At 57.3% G+C, this 24,408-nt stretch overlaps 1 protein-coding gene across 8 annotated transcripts in view; it reads right to left on the bottom strand.

The window, feature by feature from the left end:
* The window catches only part of TNS3 (tensin 3), a 218,932-nt gene that overhangs the window by 138,826 nt on the left and 55,698 nt on the right, over nucleotides 1-24,408 (bottom strand). The gene's annotated exons all lie outside the window — the stretch shown is intronic.

Raw genomic sequence — 24,408 nt, 5'->3', positions numbered from 1 at the left:
CAGAGTAAATCTGTCACGATAACATTACAGAACAAATCACGACCACGGTCTACTCCAGTCGTATTTCCAAGCGTGTGACCCTGTCTCTTTCCACCGAGGATGCTCACAGTTCAGGAGATCGCACCCGGGCTCTGACGCGGAGCCTGCTTGGGATTCTCTCTCCCTCTCTCTGTCCCCTCCCCCACTCGCACAATCTCTCTCACTCTCTCAAAATAAATAAAATGTTAAAAAAGATCTGGGGACTCCCCCCACCCCCGGAATGGCTCACTCAGCTGTAGTGGAGCAGAGAATACGGGCCCCTAATCTCCCACCTTGACAATGAGGCTGCCGATGTGGGATCACACATTGCAGCCCACGGACCTGAATACTCTGTGCCCTGCTCGGTTTGCATGAAAAATCATGTTACCAAATGCAATGCTGGCTCGACTGAAGCATTCCTTGCTGTCAGTGTTGCAGACCCCAATCACCTTAGGAAGGACCACTGCAGACTCTACTTGAATACCCCCAAGGAAAGACAGCTCGCTACCTCATCACATCCAAGCCCATTTTTAACTCTGAATTTCCCAAACTTCTCTGTCACACTGAGTCCAAATCTTCCCCCCACTCAATGCATGCGCCTTGGCCCCATCTCTTCCACCAGCAAATCTTATTAAAGTTAACCTCTGGGGAGGGAACTAGATGGTCTTCTGGGGGAACAGAATGAGAACACCCTTGGCTACTCTGAAACGACCCCTATTCTTTATGAGGAATAATTGCTTTAAACAAGGCATAAATGAACCAAACATTGCCATTTCAGAAAACAGTTATCAACCCTGTGTCATGTGCTGATGAACTCAGCAGGTTTGCAGTGAAACACTTCACCAAGCAGACTCGTCTTTCCAGATGTCACCAGCCCGTCTGTCCATCTGTCCGGAATGCCACACTGATGACTCAGGGGCAAGCCTAAGCCATTAGGTCACACACGACAACAGAAACACTGGGGGGCAATTCCTACCAGTAAGGGGGAAGAGGTCCGGGCCAGCCCTGACCTCCGTGCTCACACTTAAGCCACATCCTGGCCGGACTCCTGAGTTCCAGGGGCCACCTGCTCACCCCCAAGAGCACCCCCCACGCCCACCTGCACCCCTCCCTGCACCGTTGTAAGGCTGGCCCCACACATCACATCACCTCCTCTGTAAATGTTTCAGTAAGCGTTCTCAGAAGCTGGTTTTTGTTTTTTATTTTAGAGAGATCATGAGCTGGGGAAAGGGGCAGAGAGAGACAGAGAGAGAGAATCCCAAGCAGGCTCCACACGGTCAGCACAGAGCCCAACGCAGGGCTCGAACCCACGAACTGTGACATCATGAACCTGAGCCGAAATCGAGAGTCAGACGCTTAACCGACGGAGCCACCCAGGCACCCCTGAGTTTTTCAAATACAACCACAAAATGCCTCTAACATTAACAATAATTCCTTAATGCCACCACACAATGAATCAACATTCCCATTTCCCTGTCTTACAAGTTTTGTTTTTGTTTTTTGTTTTTTTTTTTACAGTCAGATTGTGGGAATCCAGCTCCAAATAAAGCCTGACCATGTTTATCTAACGTCTCTTCGCTTCCTTAACAACAGAGGTGCTTCCTCCTCTGGCAAGTTTTTTGGAGGTGACCACGTGCTTTCTGCCCAGCAGAACTTCCCCACCCTGGATTCTGCTGACCCGACGGGAACTTCTCCGTATCGCCTGGCCCCATGCTTCCTGTATGCTGCGGATGGGCCTGGGCTCGGTGTGGTTCTGGTCTGGTTTCTGCCAGGGCCACGTGCCTGGCCAACTTCCCCCGATGAGGCACATGACCCTAGCAGCTTCCTTTTGTGACCCAGGAGGTCACAGAGGGTCAGGGCCGCTCAGTTATTGCAACTGGGCATATTTTAACTCGGTCACTTTCTGGACATCTGCTGGCCAGCATTTCTCCTAAAACAAAACTTTCCCTCTTTGTGAAAAAAAACAAAAAAACCAAGCTTTCCCTCTTTATCTATTTTTAACCCTGAGGTACAGCTTGTGCAACAAAAGAAGGTTAAAAGCTGGTTTCTCAGGGCGCCTGGGTGGCCCAGTCGGTTAAGCAACCGACTTTTGATTTCCGGCCTGCCTGGGATTCTCTCTCTCTCTCTCTCTCTCCTTCTTTCTCTCTCTCTTTGAAAAATAAAAAAAAAAAAGCTTGTTTCTCTTTATTTACCAATTTTCAGGAAGAGTTAGCCCCCTAACACTCCTCAAAGGCCACTAACAAAGTTTCAGGTTTGGGTTTTTTTTTTCCTTTAGTAAGGGCTTTTACGTAAAGTCTGCTGCCAAGATCAGAAAGTGACATCGCGGCCCCAAGTCACAACGCTGACTGCTCTCACAAAGGGATCCAGCCCCACATCTGCACCGGTCCTCGGGAGTCTGCCATCCAGACTCCGTTCAATCCGGCGACGGGCCACCGCCCTCACCACGCAGCTGGACACGCGGGTGACAGCCGGCGAGGGGGCTGTGCCCGGTCCCCACCGCCGGGAAGCAACGTGTGAGCCCGGTGGAGAAGCTTCTCAGAAACCGGCAGGGGCCCAGCAGCCATGTGGCATCTTCGTTGTTCTGTCTGCACAGGCGGGCCTCAGACTGCGACGGGACAAAACCTTTCTCTTGATGGAACCGTTTCCTAATAACTCAAAGGAAAAGCCGCGGGAAGTGCACCAGGAGAGTGAGCAAGTGAGCCCGGCGGGGAGGCCAGAACTGCCCGCTGCCTGGTGGCCTTCACCCACACACGCACCCCAAACACACGGAGCGACCTCCCCAAACCTCAGAGACACGTGCAGTGACCCCAGGAAGGTACCTGTCCCGGGCCCCTGGCTCTCTGAACAGAGACGTTCCCAGCTCGGCCGGGACACCACAGACACCACCCCAGCCAGCCCGACACCCGCTTCTATGGCTAAGGAAACAGGAGGTAGAGACCCCAGTCACATAGAACCCTGGGAGGAATCGGATTCCAGAACGCTGGGCTCCCCAGGCTGGCGGCCAGGGTCCCTCTCCCGCAGAGACCCACACGGCTCTGGGGGGGGCGATGCTGTTGTGTGCGTTTTTGGTAGTAATTACCCCTCTCAAAGGTAAAACCGCACTCTGGTCACTTAAGTGCCATCGATGGCACTTAATGGCACAAAGTGCCACGATGGCACAAAGATGTCTCTGCCGACACTCACGGGGTCCTAACTCGGGGTATTAAACCAGTCAGCGGTCAGCCCTCCTTCAAGTGACACACCGCTATTTCCACCCCAATCCCACTCAGCCACTGCCTTCCAGGGTCCCCCCACATTCGGAGTCTGTGGCTGCTATAGAATCCATGCTGCAAAAGAAAGGCCACTCAACCTGACCTTCTTCTCCGTGGCAGATTCCAGCCTGGGGAAGTGGGGACACTCATTCACCGAAGAACGGGGACCCGTCGGCCCCGAGGGCCAGGGCTGCTGGGCACCGGAAGCAGCAAAGCCCACAATGCAGTCAGTGGCCCGTGCCCGTGTGTCCCACACCTCTGGCAGTGGACGTGAGGGACGCCAGTGTCACATGCTGGACGGGAACAGACACAGACAAGCCTTGGCTGGTGTGACCGGCCTGCAGCCAGCGTGGGTGTTAATCATCAGCCAGGCTCTGCACTCCCCCCTGGAGGTAAGCGGACACCAAGTCAACGTGTCCCCTGCTGCATGTCCCTCCACCTGCCACCTGCCGCCTGGCCACCAGCAACATCTAGGTCAGCCCTGCTTATCAGCACGGGCTCATTGTGTGAGGCTCAGCATGGGTAGGGGGGCTCCTGAATTCCTGGAGGCTCATCCCTCCTTCTCTAAGGGTCTGTGAACCGAGGCTCCCGGTCGCCCACTGGCAGTTCCCACGAGGGAGGCGCACACAAGGCCGCCTTGCCCGGTAATGCAGGCAAATGCTCCCTGGCCAGCTGGAAAACACCAAAGGCCCGGATGTAACATTAGGTGCAGGAGGGAACAGTGAAATCAAAGCAAAGTGCGGACCAAAGTCTGGCCTGTGGTTGGAAAGGGGCGGGGCCTCGGTTTCCCGGAGAAATCTGTGCCAGGTGCAGAGATGGCCCCAGGGCGGTACTGGGGGGAGGCTCAGCCAACAGGTGCAGACGGAGGCTGGGGGCAAAGGTCAATGCAAGAGGGCCCCTCCCCCCCACCCCATGGCACACTCAGGCCAACTTAATGCCCGTCCAGGCCCCGGCAGACGCAGGGGCTTGGCTGGCCTCCCCCGGAAAGCTCTGGAAGGCTGAGTCCCCAAGTTCTGAACCACTGTTCCTCCTTCAAACACCTTCCCTGCTCCTCTGCATGCCCACAACGTCCATGGGGTCCGCAGCAGGGCCCAGACAGTCATGGCCAGCCATGCCCAGAGCCACAGAGTGCACCTGTCCCCCACGATGGCCCCAGCACAGGGCTGTGGCCAAGAGCAGGGAGAGCCCAGGAGCGCTGGGCAACACACGAGGGGTGGAGGGCGCGTGCACTGCGCTGCCAGCAGCCGCTCGGAGGCCTCCTTCCAGCCTCTTGGGGCTCCTGGGGCTGCCGTCCCCCGACCTCTCCCGTGGCCTGCGACCACATCCCCTGCTCTGCTCTTGACGACATGGCTTCAGGCTGACTTCCCCACGTCCGCAAACTCAGCCACATCCCGGGTTCCAGATGGACAGGAATCTGGGGGGCACACAGGTCATCACCCAGGCAGGTGCGGTATCCGGGTCAGGGGTGAGGCCTCCTCTGTGCTCCTTCTCACTGCGGATCACTTTGTTATCTCAGATGCTAGCTGGGGGTCTGCGCTGGGAGGCCCCTCTTCAACCAGGATCACTTGTTCCCTGCGAGGGCAGGGGGCTCAGTCAGGTGGGCGTCCGACTCTTGATCTCGGCTCACATCATGATCTCATGGTTCGTGGGTTTGGGAACTGCGTCAGGCTCTGCGCTGACAGCGTGAAGGCTGCTTGGGATTCTCTCCCTCTCTCTCTGTCTCTCCCCAGCTCATGCACTCAAAATAAATAAACTTAAAAAAAAAAAAAAAAAAAGATGTGGACTACTACCCAACAGGACTCCTGAGACGTTTCCCTGTAAGATCCGAGCATGAAAGAACAAGGACGTTCGCAACACTCTGCTGCCTGAAGGAAGTTATTCCATCACGGCCCCGGTGAAACACGCTCGTGTGAGATGCACAGGCGCGGCAGCCGTGGGTCCAGACACGGCCGTGCGTGCACACGCGTCCTAGATTTCGCGACTTCCGGAAAACAGAGGCGTCGCTCAGCTAAGACCCTGCCATGCCGAGTCTGTGCTTCTGAGGCGTCCTGCAGCATGGAACTAGTCTGTGGGCAGGGATGATCCACAGCTGACCACAGACCCGCACGTACTGAGGGGAAGACAAGAAAGCCACACGGAGCCCGAGGTGGACTGGAGCCGGCGAGAGAGGCCGGGCCATCCCAGGACCTCCAGCGACTCTGCTATACAAAGCCCCCTCCCGATATTTGACAGGTGGAAAGCTTGACTGTGTGTCACTGGTAGCTAATCCTGCAATAAAATAAAGGCCGTATCATTCAAGCGGATCTCCTCTCATCCATCTCAAACTTCCAGCTGTCCCTTTTGGTGGGCGTTTTTTCTGAAACAATCCAGTACCTTTCGGAGAATCCGTCACGGCCACGGGTAGGCAGTGTGACACAGGCAGCATGTGCTCAACAGTCACTCGGCCCTTGTGCTCATCTCCACCCATCAGCTCTTCCTCTGCCCCTGTGAGTTTACACAAACCACACCGAACTGCGTCCCAACGCGCACACACACACCCCGTAACCCGCACGCACACGCAGGTGCCACCAACAGAACCCAGTGTGGCAACTCTGGCCTCAGTGTGCGCAACCTGACACCTAAGGTCACCTGCTACAGAAACCAGCCACCGTCTTCACTTTAATTAAACACAGAGAAGTCCGGCCACGTGAGCTCGGTAAACAGCGAGCTCCAATTTCAGAAGCTATTCTGCACGGCCCCTCCTGCAGCACGAGAAACCACAACAGCCCAGCAAAAACCACCGCTGTGTGAGCCAGGTGAGGGCTGGCACCTGCCTCCTAAGCCGAGCCTGGCGCTGCCCTGGAGGCCTGCGGCACGTGGCCACCGCAAGGCGGGGACGCAGCACCTCAGACGCCGAGGAGCCACGCTGGCTGTTGGGGCCCTCCCTGGACCGAGGCCGCCGTGTACTTCCAGGAACCCTGGCCCTGCGAGGAGTACCCGCCTGCTGGGACTCCAGCGTGTGCTGGCGAGAGCCACAGCTGCACCCGGAGAGAGTCGAGGTCCGTTCCCGCACTGGCGTGAGTCCGCTCCCCTGGAGGGACATGGAAGGCAATGACCGGGAGGGAAACACCCAACAGCACCCTGCCTGGACCGCCAGTAATCACCCACCACCGTGCCCAATGCGGGCACCCTCGACATCTCCCAGCAGGCTCCGGGGACGCGAGTCCCCTGCGTGTCCATCCAGGCACCTCCACCCCTCACTAGCAGATGGAACGGTCTGGAACTGATCAAACCAGTTCTCCCCGGCCAGATGGCAAAGGAACAATGGTCAAAAACAAACAAACCGAAAGACCTTTACTGCCCTCCCGCATTCGCTGAACAGCAAAAAAGGCGCTTGCCCTCCCTGTGTCTTTTCCACGTGCCACAGCCTGTGCCCAGACGTTCCACGCACTATTCCCCCTGCTCCTCGCGGCGACCCGCGAGGAAGGGGACAGCGTCCCACGTGCAGAGAGAGGTGGAGTCCCGTGCAAGGTGGTGCGGCTCTCCAGGTGGTCCGGTGCTTGCAATCACCAAAGCGTTCTGTGCCCGTGTGTACCCGTGCACACACGTGGTCGGTGTGCCCACGCTCGTCTGCAGAAACACTTCAAACAGAGAGCCTGACCGCCTCTCCCATCACGAGACCTCGGCTACCTGGAGAACCAGCGGTGCCTCCGCTGGTTGGGGGCCAGCCGACCGGGCTCCCCGGGGGCCGTCCAGGCGGGAAGCAGACAGACCGGATGGCCAGGGTCATTCTTTCCTATCCTGGTGGGAGCGTCAGCCAGGCCACCGTGGCTCAGGCCGTGCCCCCAGCCACCGCCCGCACCCCACATGATTTCCCATGACACGCATCCCCTGCAGATTCCTGCCGCCCTCCCACAGCCCACACCCCGCGTGACTTCCCACGACGCACGCGACCCCCATGGATTCCTGCTGCCCTCCTTGCTGACAAGGTGTGCACCTTCTATCCTGGTTTCCTTTCCACACAGACGCCCTTTGACACAGGTGCCACAGCACCATGATACACACAGACGCCCTGTGACACGAGTGCCACGGCACCGTGACCCACACAGACACCCTGTGACACAAGTGCCACAGCACCGTGACCCAGACACCCTGTGACACGAGTGCCACAGCACCGTGACACACACAGACGCCTGGCCACATGGGCACCATGACACACACACATCCTATGACACTGGTGTCACAGCACCATGACCCATACAAACGCTCTGTGACACGGACACATTGTGGCCCACATTCTATCACTAAGAAAATGGACTAAGGTATCTTCTGTCACAGACCAGGAAACCCAGGCTGAGCACAGGAACCCCTGACGTCTGGAGATCTGAAAGGCAGATGTTACAAGGGCGAGCCTGGAAAGCGTGCAAATGGCCTGAGGCCAGGGGTCTGTGCAGAGGCTCTGTGAGGAGAGCAGGTCCTGTCTGAGGTCCACGGGGAGCCTGACAGCCCCAAAGAACGCCCCACATGAAGAAAGAGACAGTCCCGCATGACAAGCCCGGGGCCCCGGGAGACACCGAGGACCCACCTGTTCCACGTGTACCTGTGGTGAGTCACCCCCGGAAATGGGAAGAAACAGGGTAAGTGGACGGGCTCCCGGGAAAACTCCACGGAACGTCAGCCCGGGCACGGCCCCCGAGGCTGAGCCCATCGGACCCCGCTCACGGCCACAAAGCTGCAGCATCAAAGACAAGACCTGTAGTTAAGAAAGTCCAGATTTTTCCTCACTTTTACGAGGTCCAGCTCCTTTTAGAGAACGTCATAAAAAGCATGGAGCCTCCCCTCCGGAGCAGCACCCCCTGCTCCCACAGAATCTCCTCTGCAATTTCAAACACGCAGCGGACTCCCAGGCTAGGAGCTCAGGAGCCGGAAGGGGGCCCTCCCCACTGTGCAGCATGGGGATTGGGGCCACAACGAGGAGGTGGGGGCCCTGTCTGGTGGTCTTCAGGCCGCCGCCACACCGACGGCTATACCTCGCGCTCATATGCTTTCCAAAATGAACTACCTTTTCTAGAACTCTTGCCTTGAGTTGCTCTGGGGCCCGACCTCCTTCTCGGAGCAGAGGAGGCGGGAAGAGCTGGGGTGCTCAGAACAGGCCAGCACGGGGCAGGCTCTCCTGCTCCGGGAGCACGAACCACCCTGGGCAGACAGGTGAGAGGATGATACCTGTCGTGCAGTCCTGCGAGGCCAGGATCCTGGCACCTGCAAGCAGGAATCGGCCCCTCGTGAGCCGCTGCCCCCCGGGGCCCTGGGACTGCCCCCCACCCCATCCTCAAAGTAGAAATGTGCACAGACCCCAGGGATCTGACTCATTGTCCCTGCGGCCTGGAGTGGGTGGCAGCATGACCTTGGCTCTGGCCGTGAAGACTATTTATAACCCCCTTGCTTATCTTCAGTTCCTCAAGGAACATGACACACGGTCACTGGTTTGTCTGGAACATCCATCGCTCCAATGCTGACTCATATGCTCGTCTGGGGCAGGGCTCTGTCTCCTGACATCCACGCCCCCCACCCGCAACCCCTCCCCACACACAGCCTCTCGATGCCCAGATCCGCCCACCCAATGGCCAGCGTCCCTGCGCTGACTGATACCTTCCGGAAACAGGAACACATCTCCGTGACACGTGTGGCCTCAGCTTCACACACACACGTATCAACGTTTCACGAGTGTGGGAGGGAATACATGAACAGATAAACATAAAGCAAAAAGAAAAGGAAGAAAAACAGTCTCTGGAAATATGGGGCGTTAGACAGGCCCTACAGGGTGGTGGCAGCCAGACAAGCCAGCCCATGGAGCATGGAGGTGAAGTCTGTGCGTGGAACTGTCCACGCAGCACCTGCACAACCCAGTGCTCCCCTCGACGGGGACTTGCGAGGCAAGGACTTGAGAGGAATTGGGGCTCCTGTCTTTGGAAAATCACTACCTGGGGCGCCTGGGTGGCTCAGCCAATTAAGAGTCTGACTTCGATTCAGGTCATGATCTCACGGTTCGTTAGTTCGAGCCCCCGCGTCCCCGCGTCGGGCTCTGTGCTGACAGCTCGGAGCCTGGAGCCTGCTTCGGATTCTGTGTCTCCCTCTCTCTCTCTGCCCCTCCCCTAACTCATGTGCTCGCTCTCTCTCTCTCAAAAATAAACATAAAAAAAGAAAAATCACTACCTATATTCCACGCCAGGGAACTTGTTCAGCAATAAAAAGAAATGAAAAGACACAGAGGAATCCCAAAGACATATCACCCAGAGAACGAAGCCAGTGGCACAATTCCAACCTTGGGACATTCTGGTAAAGGCAGACCAGTGGGGACAGAAATGAGATGGGCGGTTGCCCTCGGGGCAGGTGCGGGGTTGGGGTGGGGGGAGTAGAGCACAGAAAATTTTTAGTGAAAATGGTCTGCGTGACACTATGAAGGTAGTTGCGTGTGACCCAGTGGTCCAGATCCACAAAACGCACACCACCAATGTGTAAACCATGGACTGCGGTTAATAAAACGTATCCGTATCTGCTCATCAAGGGTAACAAATGTGCCACATTACAGCACGATGGTTAACAAGGAAATCACGAGGGCAGAGGGCTATCTACCTTTGCTGTAAATCTAAACCTGTCCTAAAAAATAAAGTCTACTCACTATTTCTCATTGTTCACAGTCTGAAAGCAAGCATTTGCTGGGTGAGTAAAAGGAAAATGTCTATTCAATCTCAGAAACGGGAGTCTCGGGCGCCTGGGGGGCCCAGTCAGTTAAGCCTTTGACTATTAGTTTCAGCTCAGGTCATGATTTCACGGTTCGTGAGTTCGAGCCCGGCATCGAGCTCTGTGCTGACAGCTCAGAGCCTGGAGCCCGCATTGGATTCTGTGTTTCCCCCTCTCTCTCTGTCCCTCCCCTACTTGTGCATGCTCGCTCACTCGCTCTCTCTCTCTCTCAAAAATAAACATTTAAAAAAAAGAGTGAGTCTTAAAAACAGCAGCTACCAAGTATTCTGTCCAGAAGCCGCTGCTCCCCACAAGTCCCCCAGGCCACAGGGGTGCGGGGACATTGCCCACCTGGCCCCAGCATGTCCCCCCAGGGAATGAGTGCAGGCTCCGGACTGGCCTGATGCTCACAGCAGCCCCATCCATGGCTGACCACTCTGGAGAGCTCTGCCATTCTCCACGGGGGCAGGTCAGACAGGTCGGAGAGGAGGCCTCTCCTCTCCCATCACAAACCGCACAAACCATAGTCTTCCCTGGAGAGTGAGCAGGGGTGGGGAGGGGCGAGCGGGCTCCCCAGCTCAGAACAAGACAAGCAATGATGCTCAACCTTTGCACGTCTCCAGTCTACGCTCATGCCCGGAAAAGAGCCTCTGGGCCAGAGAAGCGATTACAACCCGCCGCAACCGAGGTCTGTTCCCGCCGCAGCCGCACTGTTACAAACGTTACAAAACGCAAACACAAAACATCTGAGAGCTACAATGCGTTTGCAAATAAAATTGCACAAGAAGCACCAGGTCACAGAAGAGGGTGTGGCCTGGGAAAGCCACCTGCCGGTAAAGAGAAAACAGTAATATTTACGTCAAGAACCGCAAGCACCTAACTTGGCAAAGACCGCTGTTGAGTGGACGCAGTGGGCACGTGTTCCTCCGGCGTGGCTCAAGCCGATCATCACAGGGTGGGAGGGAGCTACGTAAGAACAGACTGCGCGTTCAGGCTGCGTCCCCTCCCTTGGAACAAGACGGAGGAGGGCAGCGAACTGTGGCCCGGCACAACCGTGGTAGAAGGGCCCAGGGGGCACGCCTGGTCCCCCGTGGGCCACGCTGCCTGGCACTGGGATGGCAGCAGCCACGAAAGAGGTGCCCCCCCCACCTTGCATATCCTAGACACTCGGGTGCTCCCTCCAGCTCTTCGGCCCGACCAGAGAGGCACCGGGCTCTCCGCCAGCCATGCACCTGCCGCTCTGACCTGGGGCCCGCCTGCCTGCCCCTGGGGACGGAGACATCAGGCTGCCACGCCACGGGCGGCTGTCCGGGGGTCAGGTCGGGTCAGCCACGGCACAGCTCGCTCACCTGCTTTGTGTCCCCAACTGACTGCGACCTCAGATCACATGCCCCACAGCGCCCCCTGCTATTTTCATTCCACAAAAGAAAATACGGCGGTGGGGGGCGCCTGGGTGGCGCAGTCGGTTAAGCGGCCGACTTCAGCCAGGTCACGATCTCGCGGTCCGTGAGTTCGAGCCCCGCGTCAGGCTCTGGGCTGATGGCTCAGAGCCTGGAGCCTGTTTCCGATTCTGTGTCTCCCTCTCTCTCTGCCCCTCCCCCGTTCATGCTCTGTCTCTCTCTGTCCCAAAAATAAATAAATGTTGAAAAAAAAAATTTTAAAAAAAAAAAAGAAAATACGGCGGTGGGGACCGCTGCCGGGTGGGCCTGGCCCTCCTCGTCACCAAGGAGCTGATGCTTCTCAGTACTCAGGCCCTGCAGGAGCCGGTCTTGCCTCGCGGTCAGAGCTCAAAACTGGCAGCACCTGCCACAGGCTGGGGGACCGACGTGGCTGTGCTCCTGGGAGCGGTCCTCCAGCAGGACGCCCACAGATCCCGGGGCGCACAGCCGGTGCATTACAGGGAGGCCAAGGCGGCACCCTGGGGGTCTGGGGAAGCCCCTTCCTGCTCCGGAGGGGGGCCCAAGCGAGCAGAGGGAGGAGAACGGGGCCCAGCTGCCGCCACCAGGGAGCACCCACGGGGATACCCACGGCTCCGCAAAGGTGCACGTTCACGTTCAGCAGGGCCAAGCGCCGTGTCGGCAGGTTCCGCTCACTGGCCCTCACTGCAACCTGGGCAGCCAGTGGGCATCCCGTCGACGCGTGAAGCGTGAGTCCCAGAGACGCCGGGCAATGTGGGCAGGTGCCACCAGGTCCCAACTCCACGTCCCCGACTGCACTTTCTCACCACAAACACCCGGAGCGTGGGCGAGGGGAGGAGCCCACGGGGGACAGGGCAGGACAGCCGTACCAGCACCCCCACCAGTGACTAAGAGAGCCCCAGAGAGGTGGCGGGAGGCCCACTTCCAAACCACCTTATGGCCGTGTCATAGCTGTATTTGGGGCCCCGTCACGGTAACCAAGGACGACCACAAACAAACAGGACTGCGCCCGGCCACACCTGGCCACACCGCAAGATGGTATCTAAACCTGTCCCCCAGCCAGCAGGTGGACAGGTGACCAGAACAGAGGCAGGATGGGAGGGGCAGGGCTCACACTCGGGAGCCACTGTGCCCTAGGAATGGGAATGTGGGTGTGAGCGTTGGTGTGTGTACGTGACAGAAGGTGTGTGCACGTGTGTCTGTGCACGTGTGTCTGTGCACGCTCACACACAACCAGGTCTGGGGAACCAGGGTCCTCCGGCCAACGCCACAGGGCTGACCCAGGCTAGGACAGTCAGGCCTCTTCTCCGCGGGGAGGGAGACTGTCCGGTAACGGCTGGCCTGACCCCTCTGTTTACTTCTGGAAATGAAGGTCCTGGGAAAGAAATTATAGTTTGTCTCTCCCGGCGCCTTCCAGAGATGGTTTCCTTTCCATCGGCTCAACAAAACAATGAACTCAGCTTTTGGTGTCCTCAGTTCTTACGAAATTTTGCTTTGCACGAAGCCACATAAAACAGGACACTTCCCACTGGTCTCTCTAGAAGTGTATCCGAGGGCGCAGAGGAAAGTTAAAGTAGAGCTGACCTTCTCGGAATCCTGGACAATCCCAGTAGTGCTGGGCCACGTGAGCCAGCCCCCCAGAAGCCCGCAGAAGCCCACAGAAGTTCACAGAAGCCCAGAGAAGCCTGCAGAACCCCAGAGAAGCCCGCAGAAGCCCACAGAAGTCCACAGAAGCCCGCAGAAGCCCGCAGAAGCCCACAGAAGCCCGTAGAAGCTGGCAGCTAGGTCTTCTCTCTGGCCATTCTTCCTACCTGCTCTCCAGGTAATTCTGCCCACAGCTAAATTCTCCCCAGTCTGGCCTCAAGCCGGCATGCAAGAATTCTCAAGCCCAGGTTCCAGAAGGGGGCATCACCTCGCGAGTACCAAGTTATTAAGATGCATTAAATCGGGGCGCCTGGGGAGCTCAGTCCGCTGCGCATCCAGCTTTTGATTTTGGCTCCGGTCACGATCCCAGGGTTCCTGAGCTTGAGCCCCATATTGGGCTCCACGCTAACAGCCTGGAGCCTGCTTGGGATTCTCTCTCTCCCCTTCTGCCCGCCCCGCCCTCTCTCTCAAAAAAAAAAACAAAAAAAAACAAAAAAAACCAAGATGCATTAAATCAATGCACCCACGTGCCCAAAATAAACGCACCCACCACCAACAGACGTCAAGCAAGACAACAGGGAGAGAAAACCAGGTGGGCCACCGACTCACCTGGCAGGTGGCTTAAGAGGCCCTCACGCACAACTTGCCTCATTAACTAAAATCACTTGAGGGCACACATGTGGATTCCAACAGAAGCTGTGCAGAACCAAGTTTACCTTCGTTCTTCACAAAGGCGATTCTTTACGAAGGAAATGCCGCATACTGAGATCACGCTGCAGCCCCTTCCTCCCGAAATGCTAATCCCACAGACCCTCTCCCTGCTCCCTCATGCCCTGAGCCAGCCTGGACAGACAGATGCCCCGGTGCAGGGCCTGCCACCGGCCCCACGAGTGCACAGAATCTCGAAGTCCCCAAATCTCTGCACAGAACAGCAGCCCGGAGGGAGGAGGGCAGGAATTTCCTCCAGAATCTTCAATATTCTCTTCATCTTTTATTATTTTACAGCCTAAACCTCCTAGGCTGTCGTGTTACGACCGATAAAACACCAGGTGTTTTTATCCCCCCATGACATAGAATGGAGAAAAGATAAAAGTTCAATTGTGTTCACTAGCGTTGGTTATAAACAGAGGGCAGAGTGATGACAAGAGGGAGGCCCCTCTCCCCATGACAGTCGGCTGGGCGGTCGGAGAAAAGTCCCGCAGACCCCCGCACCTGAATCACCTCCCATCCCTGAGGGTGCGAGTCCGCAATCCACGCATGGCAGGGCCAGATTCCCCCCTCCCCTTGGTGCCCTCCCCTTGGTGCCCACAGCCACCTGCTCCCCGTGTCCACACAGTGGTCCCTCCGTGTGTGTGTGGGTCCTGATCCCCTCTTCTTATAAGACCACTGGTCCTGTGGGATCACTCCAGCCATGTCACTCAACCTCGATCACCTCTCTCTAGGCCCCGTCTCCAGATACAGTCACATTCCAAGGGTCTGGGTCAGGACTTCAACTTGTGGATTTCGGGGTGGGGGCACATTGAGCCACAGCGCCCCCAACAAAGGTCTAACAGGGCTGGCAGAGAACCACGGTCAACGCAGGACCTGCCCACAAGCCCAGAGGGAACAGGGTCCTCCAGGCAGGGCCCCGGCGGCTGCCATGTGGGCAGGTAACTGGGCTCCTTGCCCGGGTTTGCCTGGAAATGCTCCTCTGGGTGGGGCGTGAGGCCACAGAGTCCTCTGAACAAGGACAGCGACGATGCAAAGGGATGGGCACACAGAGCACAGAAGGGAATTAAAACAATACAATACTGCCCGGCATTCATCTGATTACAAACATTTGCTGGAGACCAGAAACCTCAGGGGAGTCTATTGTGGGAACAATGTCCCAGTCATGCCTCTCAAGGGGGCGCGGAAGAGCCCCCCATAAGCCCACTGTGGTACACTCGCTCAGTGACCAGCTCGCACTCCTGTCCTGGGTCTGCGTGACCAGATCAGGCCAAGTGGGGAGGCCTGGCACCTCCCTGATGGTCTCACTTTCCAGGAGAGGCAGCTGGGGGCCTCAGAGGCAAAGTGTCGTGTGCAGGACCCCAAGCACCTGAACAAGGCCAGAATCGAGCCCTACAGACCCCCTGGCCTGGGCCCCTACCAGATTCCTGACTCCAATGTTTTTGCAAAGAGAGAGAGAGAAAAAAAAAAAAAAGACATCATCCAGTAGCTTAATAAGATGACAATGGCTTGCTAAAGAACGAGAAAAAAATCTCATAAATACAATTTAATCGCATAAAGGCAATTATATATTATGTAACTTAAGCAGCTTTAAAAAAAAAAAACGTGTTTACTGTCTGGTCATTCGAAAGACCAAGACCAAGATGTAACTGCACCCAGCTCCTGGACCCATTTCCTCAAGAAAACTGCCGGTCTCAAATCCAAGCCATTCGGAACCAGTTTCATCCTGACCAGCCTGCAAATGCATCACAAGTGACCGAGAATTGGTAATCATAAGAGTATCCGAGTCGGCAGATAACCTACATTTTAATTCACTAGAAGAAACCGATGGCCACCCCTACAGTAACGCCTGTGCTATGTGCAAAGCTTCCCTGTGAGGAGCCAAGCAGGTTGTGTCTTCGCGGTGGGGGCATCACCGCACTTTGGAGCGCGACTCTGCTGCGCCCCAATCAGGCAGGAACAGGACAGAGGATGGGCTGGCACCCAGGAGACGCACAGAACCAGTCAGGTCCGGCGAGCGCCGTCCTTTGCTGTATCCCCACAGGGGGACTGGAGGCAAGCAGCTCTCAACTGTCACCTTTCAAAGCACAAAGCAGCGAGGACCCCACAGGTGACGTTGGACCAAGAAAGACTATGTCACCCCGGGTGTCCACCTGCTTCAGGGGCAAAGGCCATGAACCTCAGAGGGGGGCAGACGAACCTCAGAGGGGGCAGATGGGGGAGGGTCTCCAGGGGTACAGCAGGTGCCTGTGGGGCGAGAGCACTGTCCCCGCCTCCCGTGTGGTCACGCCCACCGGCCCACGGTCAGGCTGCACATTTAGGACACAAAGCTTTTCTAACCATGTGCTTCAATTTTAAATTAAAGTTTACCTTTTAAATATAATATATACACATTTCAAGGGCACTGAGTCCGTTGGATAGGACAGAAAAGTCCCAAGAGGCACAACCCCCTGCCCTCCCGCAAACCCATCTTCGCACGTCCTCTGTCCTCCCCCGTGCACTCTCCTAGTGGCATGATCAGCTCGGGTGGCCCCTCCTTCCTCAGCTACTGTGGTTTCCTCTACTCCCAGCAAGCCCCTCCTCTCTTTCTTCCTCCACTAAGCCCCTCCCCTCCCCACCAAGCCCCTCCCCCACCCAGCCCCTCCTCTTTCCTCCCTCCACCAAGCCCCTCCCCTCTCCCATCAAGCCCCTCCCCCACGAAGCCTCTCTCCTCTTTCTCCTTCCAGGAAGCCCTGACCCTCCCCATCTAGCCCCTCCCCCACCCAGCCCCTCCTCTTTCCTCCCTCCAAGACCCTCCACTCCCCATCAAGCCCCTCCTCTTTCCTCCCTCCACCAAGCCCCTCCCCTCCCAATCAAGCCCCTCCCCCACAAAGCCCCTCTCCTCTTCCTCCTTCCAGAAAGCCCTGAGCCTCCCCACCAAGCCCCTCCTCCCTCTCTTCCACCAACCCCTCTTCCCCTCTCCCCCACCAAGCCCCCCACACACACTTCATAGGAACAACTGTGTGGTGGGAGGTCTTTGCAGACAGGGAGATGGGGTAACAGCCCTCCCTGGGCTCGGACACCCGCACCAGACATTTAGGAGATAGCACCGCCGTGTGCAAGGTGCACGGGGCCAGGAGAAAGTGTGCGCTGTGCCAAAACTCCTGAGTACAGAGTGCGCGCCTTTGTTTTTCAAGAGACCAGCCTAAGAAGGACAGTACCCCTCCCCATGACGTTTTTAACACCTTCCTCTTGCTGCCAGAGAAAGGAAAAGAAGGCACAAACATATTGCAGTCTTTTGAGGAAGGAACGGGTCCGCCCCACAGAGGGTGCTGAAGGGGACTTCCCCAAAAACACTCCTGCAAGGTCCACGAATAGCACAGTGAACTGTTTGCTTTGCACCAACTCCCCGTGATCCAGGGAAGGGCTGCCAACACAAGGAAAAAATGACAAATTCTGACAGCTTGCAACTTCTCCTCAAATCTGAAAAGAAAACATTTAACTCGGGCATCAGGGGGCAGAGAGGCAGGCTGCCCACCCCCCCCACCCCCCCGCCGAGTGTCCACAAAGACCTCCCTGGGTTCTCCCATCATAAGCTACACTGGAGTTCACAGTTACAAAGTCCCGGCGCACCCAGAGCCGTCTGCAGCCCCATCCATCTGCCGTGGTCTGCCCAAAAACGCCAGACTTAACTCCCTGCTGGCCCTCCGTGTGCACCCCCCATTTCCCTGTGCAGCACAGAACTTTCCAACGGGCCTCCCACGGCTGGGTCAACATGCCCCACACACTTCTTAAGTCAAAAATAAGCCTCTAAAAGGACAAAAAGGCATTAAGTAAAGACTCTGGAATCAGAATTGTGATGTCAGAGCCATTGTGAACCATTCAGGCATGCTGTCCTCTCTGCCCCCCGAAAAAGCAGAAGCCTGGGGTGCCCCCCTGCAAGGATCGAGGGGCAGGCCCAGCTGCGTGGGGGCAGAGGGGACCCTGCGGGGTTCAGAGCTGCAGGTACAGGTACACAGGGGACCCGCTCTGCATGCCCCCCGACGCCAGCGCCTGGCCCACCAAGACTGCCAGCCGCGGAAAGAATGGGCCAGGGAAGATGCACAGAGAGAAAAGCAGAGGATGGCAATGGTCTGTGAATTCTAACAGGTGCACTGCAGCCGTGGGGCGGGAGCAAAGGGTCTGGGGGAAGAGGGTCCATGAAGCCACAGGAGCACCAGGCGCGGGCAGGCTGGGGAGGGCGCAGGGTAGCAGCACGGTGGTTGGTGGGGGGACCCCGGGGAGCTGGGGAGAGAGGCTGGCAGCACAATGGGGGCACGGAGTACAGATTCTGAGCAGCTCAAAACATGCATGCTGGTCCATAAAAGGCGGTAGCGTGTCTGGAAAAGTAAATCACAAACAGGGATTAGCTCACAGGCAATGTGAGCGAGGGACAAAGAACTGGCATCTTCTAGAAAGCAGCCAGGGCCACTGTAGACACAGGCGAGTGGCAAGGCGACCGTGGAGAGTCTGGAGCGGTCTGTGGAGGGGACCCCCCCTTGGGCCCCCCTTGTATGGCAGATGGAGGTGATGAGCAGGCCACCAGGAGCATGTGGAAGTCAAACGTGGCAGCATCAGGGGCGTGTGAGCTGATCCACGGCACGTGGGTGGCTTGGAAGGAGCCACAGGGGTACATCCGGCCTGGGGGTCAGCAGGTCGTAACCTGCACGCCTGAGCAGGGTGGGGCAGGGAGTCAGGAGATGCAGAGAGTAGCTGCCACAGCAGGTAGGCAGGATGGTGCCACCCCAAGAGGGGACAGATGAAGAATTCCACATGCACCTGGCACATGCGACCGCAGGGCCAGACGAGGTGGGGGGGGAGGGGCACGGAGCTGGCCAGAGCCAAGGCAGCCCCGACAGGGACGAACGTGGGGGCGGTCCCGGTCTCAGGAACAACGAGCCCCCTCCAATGCCACTGGCCGGACAGAACCACGTTCAGGTTGGGCCCACGCTGCATAAGAGGCACCAACTGAGCCAATTAAATGAGATTTGTCTGCTTGAAGAAGATCCTATTCCCGGGAAGAGAAAACACACCACACTTTAGCGTCGCATAAACAGTTAAGGAACAAAACGCATATTGATTTGTGCCGTTCACGCACGGGTCAACGTGCCAGGAGACGGCTGAACTAGGACAATGATGACCGTGACCGCAGAGAGTATGGTCTCCAGTTACCGCAGCTGCAGAGAAATACACCTGTTTCTAGGACGCAGGATGCAAATGAGCCCAGTACTCCAGTTCAAGGCGGAGAGGCTCCCTCCAGAAGGCCCCCCCAGGCTGCTGAAGCTGGTTCTCGGAACCGCTCGTGAAAGATGCCTGTGTTCTAATTCCGTGATGAAAGGGACCACGGCCAGAGCTATAGCTTCCATGGGGCGGTCAAGCTCAGGCCCGGGGTGTCTCTGTGGGCCCCCTGGTTTTGCGGGCTGCTTCTGATGGCTACACGTGGAAAGTTCTATCTTCCACTTCCGTTCTCCCAGATGGAGAGCAGGCGTGAGGACAGAGTTTCGCAAACCGGTGAATCCGGTCACTGACGCTTAGAAAGAAGGAAAGTCTTCGCGGAGCGCTCCTTCTTGGTTTTGTCCACAGTCGAGGGCCACGCGCCCCCAGCAGCCTGTCAAACCATTACTGCTGCCATTCATCCCACTCCCCCACGTCCCACAGATGCAGGGGACACAGGACACTGGCTAACCTGTCACGCAGGCCTCCGTTCGAGGGGTCTCTGTAAAGGATAAGACACTCAGGCCAAGTGTGACAAGGAAGGAAGGGCCGTGCTCCCAGGAACCTTCCAGAATGTCCACATTTAAACGGCTGCGGCTCTGCATCTCCCCTCTCGTGGAGCTGACTTCAGAGGCTGAGCCAAGCCCTTTGAGGAAAACCAGTGACCGAGGCAAGAGCAGGGACCTCACCACACACTAATGCCAGCGATTCCGGGATTCATCAAAAATCCAGTCATCCCCACAGGCCCAGAGCCCCGCCACCAACAGAGTCCCGGAGACGTGCCCCCAGCCCTGCTGGCACTTCCAAAGGCAGCCTGAGAAACTAGCACTGCCCAGAACTCCAGGCTCACACTGGAGAGGAAGGACCCGAGCAAAGCCCTGGGGGGGGGGGGGGGGGGTGGACAGACATCCCGCGGGCATCATCCCTGGGACAGAAGCAGACACCGAGGGACCAGGCCTGGAGCCTCCCACTGTTTCGGAGAAGAAGCAGAGGGTGCGGACTGGGGGGTGGTGAGGCCCCAGCTCCACAGCCAATCCAGGAAGAGCACACGAACAGCAAAAACCTGACACCCCTGACGCAGTGGCCAGTGACAGTCCCCGCTTGCGAGTCCGATGAGGGGGGCGCCCAAAGGACCACACCGGGGACACTCGCAAGCAGGGGAACCGGCAGGTGTAAGTTCATGGTTACAACGTCTCGCTTACACCAGTGGACACCTGGCAACACCAAGGACAGGCATGACGGTGGTTTCTGAGGACATCTCGGGCTCTGGGCCTCGTGGCAACTCCTGCACCAACTACGGCCGTAACACAGGCATCACTAGCATGTGAGGCCGGCAGAGGCAGGAGCCGAGGGCTGAGCTGCCGCGGCCCAGACGTGGTTCCCGGGGGGGGGGGGCCCAGCCTGAACCTTCAGGGAGAGGAGCCACGTGCCCATTACCAAGCTCGGCATCTGGCAGGGGGAGGGGGGGTGGAGGCTAAAGGCTCCCAGCTTGGCAGCCACGTGACAGCCACAGAAAGCAGGCCCTGCGGCAGCCGGTGACCCCTCACCCCTCCTGAAGGGGGCCTCCACTCACGGAGGTACAGTCCTATACTTTATCTCCAGCAAGGCATGTCCAGAAAGGGGAGCGGTGAGCTGGCCCGGGGCAGCACACCGTGGAAGGGACAAAGGGGTCTGAGCACAGAGGCCTGGCTCCCGAGACAGGTGGCAGGTGGCTCTGGCGAGACTGGCGGGGAGACCCTGCACAAGGTGTCTGCCCCACAGCCCCTGCACGTGTTCAGCTCTGCCATGTCACGGGTCAGTCCCCATGCGGAGGCCTCACTATCCGGAGGTCTGCAGAAAGAGTGCCGATTCAATACTTAACGCTCTGAACTGAGGGCGCCTCTGAGAGCACGTGTGTCTGGTCTGGGCCAACGTGGAAGGGACCACGTTGGACCACACACATCTTGGCCATCAAGTGGGAGGGACTCCTACCCTCCCACTCGCCAAAGCCCAGTGGAACCCCGCCTTCGGCACACTTGGGAGATACCGGGGAAACCCCATCCCCTGCCTTTCTAAAAAGGTTCTTTCTCCTACTTCCTTATGCTCCTGCCAGTGACTCAACCAGTGGCCAAGGGAAAAACCAACTCATGATGCCCAAGCGATGCACAAGACTCCAGTGAATGAGCACGGCCTCCCAGGGAGCAAAATATTTGGAATCCCAAACTTTGCAGCCATTATACATAGATTGTGGGACTTCCTGAAAACCTAAACAATCAAGATTACCATAATCAACAGGGAAGAACATAATCCACGCGGACTGGGGGACCTGTTTGACCCATGAACAAACCATAGCCCCAGAGACTTGCTCCAGCAGACAAGAAGCCCCCATGGGGATCACAGCCTGGGTCACTGCCCCCGAGTGCCCCCTGAGCTCAAGGCCTTGCCTGAGGGGCCACACTGCCCAATGGCCAGGAAGACACTGACCTAAGTCCATCCGGCCTTCTAGGTCCCAACTCGTGGTTCGGCTTCCCTGCCTGAGACCTGTGGCCTATGGCTCAGCTGGGTTTCTGGAAGATGGCTCTCTCCTTGGCGACGACAGTACGGTGGGGTTCACCGAGGAGGTCACAGAGGGAACCCACCGTGCCTGCCTTCCCCAGGTCAGCGAGCAGCTGGACCTTGTTCTAAACCACAGTACCCCCTTTGCAGTCAGGAAAGCCAGCAAGCCCTGGGCACGTTGCGCGCGCACGCGCGCGCACACACACACACACACACACACACACACACACGAGGTAAGCAGGGACCCACGCTGCCTGGGAGAGCCGCATCTCGGCTCCTGGGAGACACAACTGTCTCCCACCCCTTATCTCCAGGGGCAGCTGGGAGTTTATGGCCCCTCTAGGCGCGGCAGCAATGGCGCTATGAATCTGGAATAAGAAGGGGCTTTGTTATTGCTGGTGGAATGCCCTCCTGCCTTTCAAAGCTGGCTATCGAAAAAACCGAATACGGATACATTTCCCCTACCCTGATCTACTGAGAGAGAACGCTTATCTACCTCTCAGCAAACTGCCAATTACTGCGGCTAGAAATGCCATAATCGGTGATAGCTAAGACTTCTGGTATAGTCTCTGAGCCAAAGAATTCAATCCCATAAGTAGCCGGCTCTGGGCCCCTTCAAGAAACGGTGCCAACAGGAGTGGGGCTCAATTCTTCTCTGTCAGGCAGGCGTGGCCGGGCCTGTGATACCGTCACAGACAGAGGCGCACAGTGGCACACACACAACACACACTCGCATGCATGCATCTGCATGTACACATATATGCACATCCAGGCACACACACACATGCACACACATCCAGGCACATACACAGGATGACAGGACAGCCAGCACTGCTGTTCGGATACACATCATCTGACAGCTCTGAGAGGTGGGGGAACCAGGGGTTCGAAGAGGACGGTGCTGCCGGCCCCCAGGCTGGGTGACCCTCTCCACTCCCAGTGCGCTCCAAATCCCCCATACAAAAAGTTTAAAAAGAAAACTCATTTAATCTCTTCCTTGAAAAAAAACACAGGGCCGGACTAGCCTTCCACCTGTGTGTGCATGTGAGGGTACATGTGTCTGTGTGTGAAGAGTGTGACTGTGACCTGTGTGAATTGTGTGTGTGCATGTGTGTGTGTGTGTGTGTATTCCTGCATGGGTGTGAAGTGTGTGTGCATGTATGCGTGTGCGTTCCTGTATGGGTGTGACCTGTGTGTGTGTGCATGTGCGTGCATGTGTGTGCGTGTGTGTGCCTGTATGGCAGTGACTGTGTGCGTATGTGTGTGCATGTATGTTTCTGCATGAGTGTGACCATGTGCATGTGTGCGTGTGCATTCCTGTACAGGCGTGACGTGTGTGTGTGCGCACATGTGTGTGCGTGTATGTTCCTGTATGGCTGTGACTGTGTGCGTGTGTGCACATGGCGTTCCTGTATGGCTGTGACCATGTGCGTGCATGTGTGTGCGTGTGTTCCTGTATGGCTGTGACAGTGTGCGTGTGCGTGCATGTGTGTGTGTATGTGTGTTCCTGTATGGCTGTGACTGTGTGCATGTATGTGTGTGCGTTCCTGTATGGGTGTGAACTGTGTGCATGTGCCCACATGTGTGTGCATGTGTTCCTGTATGGATGTGACTTGTGTGTATGTGCGTGCATGTGTGTGCGTGTGTGTGCCTGTGTGGCAGTGACCATGTGCGTGTGTGCGCATGCATGTGTGTGTATGTTTCTGTATGGGTGTGACCATGTGCATGTGTGCGTGTGCATTCCTGTACAGGTGTGACGTGTGTGTGTGCGCACATGTGTGTGCGTGTGTTCCTGTATAGCTGTGACTGTGTGCATGTATGCATGTGCGCTCCTGTATGGGTGTGAACTGTGTGCATGTGCATGCATGTGTGTGCATGTGTTCCTGTATGGGTGTGACTTGTGTGTGTGTGTGTGCGTGAGCATGTGTGTGCATGTGTGTTCCTGTATGGCTGTGACTGTGTGCGTGTGTGCACATGAGTGTGCACATGGCGTTCCTGTATGGCTGTGACCATGTGCGTGCATGTGTGTGTGTGTGTTCCTGTATGGCTGTGACCGTGTGCGTGTGCGTGCATGTGCGTGCGTGTGTGTTCCTGTATGGCTGTGACTGTGTGCGTGTGTGCACATGTGTGTGCACATGGCGTTCCTGTATGGCTGTGACCATGTGCGTGCACGTGTGTGCGTGCGTTCCTGTATGGCTGTGACCGTGTGCGTGTGTGCGCATGTATGTGCGTGTGGCGGGCAGGGTGAAGGGACTCGGCATCCCTGGCCCCCCCACATAGAACTTCACAAGAAGCCAGCTCAAGCGCGAGCCCGCCCCCAGCACCCAGCCCTGCCCGGAGCCGGCGCCAGTCGGAAATTCCCAGCAACAGCTGCCCAGGAGGAGCCCGGCAGCCACAGAATCCCAAGGCCCTCCAAAAGCCCATCTCCCTTGGGGCCTCCAGCCACGGGGCTGCGGGACCTGGAGGGGGGGCTCCCACTGAGCCAGGGCGGGCCAGCCAGAGTGGGGGTGCCACACGCTCAGGCCCCACTGCGGACCGCCAGCATGCCTGCAAAACTTGGAGGTGCAGACACCGTGACCCAGGCAGAAAACCAGGCCTCAGTCCAAGGGTTCCCATGATGGCCCACTGCCATCTCCAGGCCTCCTCACTGCCCCACAGAGGTCCTAACCCCACCCCAGCACCCCAGACTTCCAGTGCTTCTAGGGGTACTCGGCAACTCAGCCCTCCAAGGAACTCAAACCCCAGCCCAACTCTCCCCGATTCAGGGCCCCCAACTCCCGTGACAGCCTGAGAACCCCAACCGATCTAAGAACAACTAACCCTAATGAGCCCCCCAAATCCCCCCCACCAGGCCTGTGCCCTAAACCCTATTCCCACCCCCA

The sequence above is a fragment of the Puma concolor genome, chromosome A2 (assembly GCF_028749965.1).
Source record: "Puma concolor isolate L17-30 chromosome A2, mPumCon1.1.hap2, whole genome shotgun sequence".
Taxonomy (NCBI): domain Eukaryota; kingdom Metazoa; phylum Chordata; class Mammalia; order Carnivora; family Felidae; genus Puma; species Puma concolor.
This window is presented reverse-complemented; position numbering and strand designations above follow the sequence as displayed.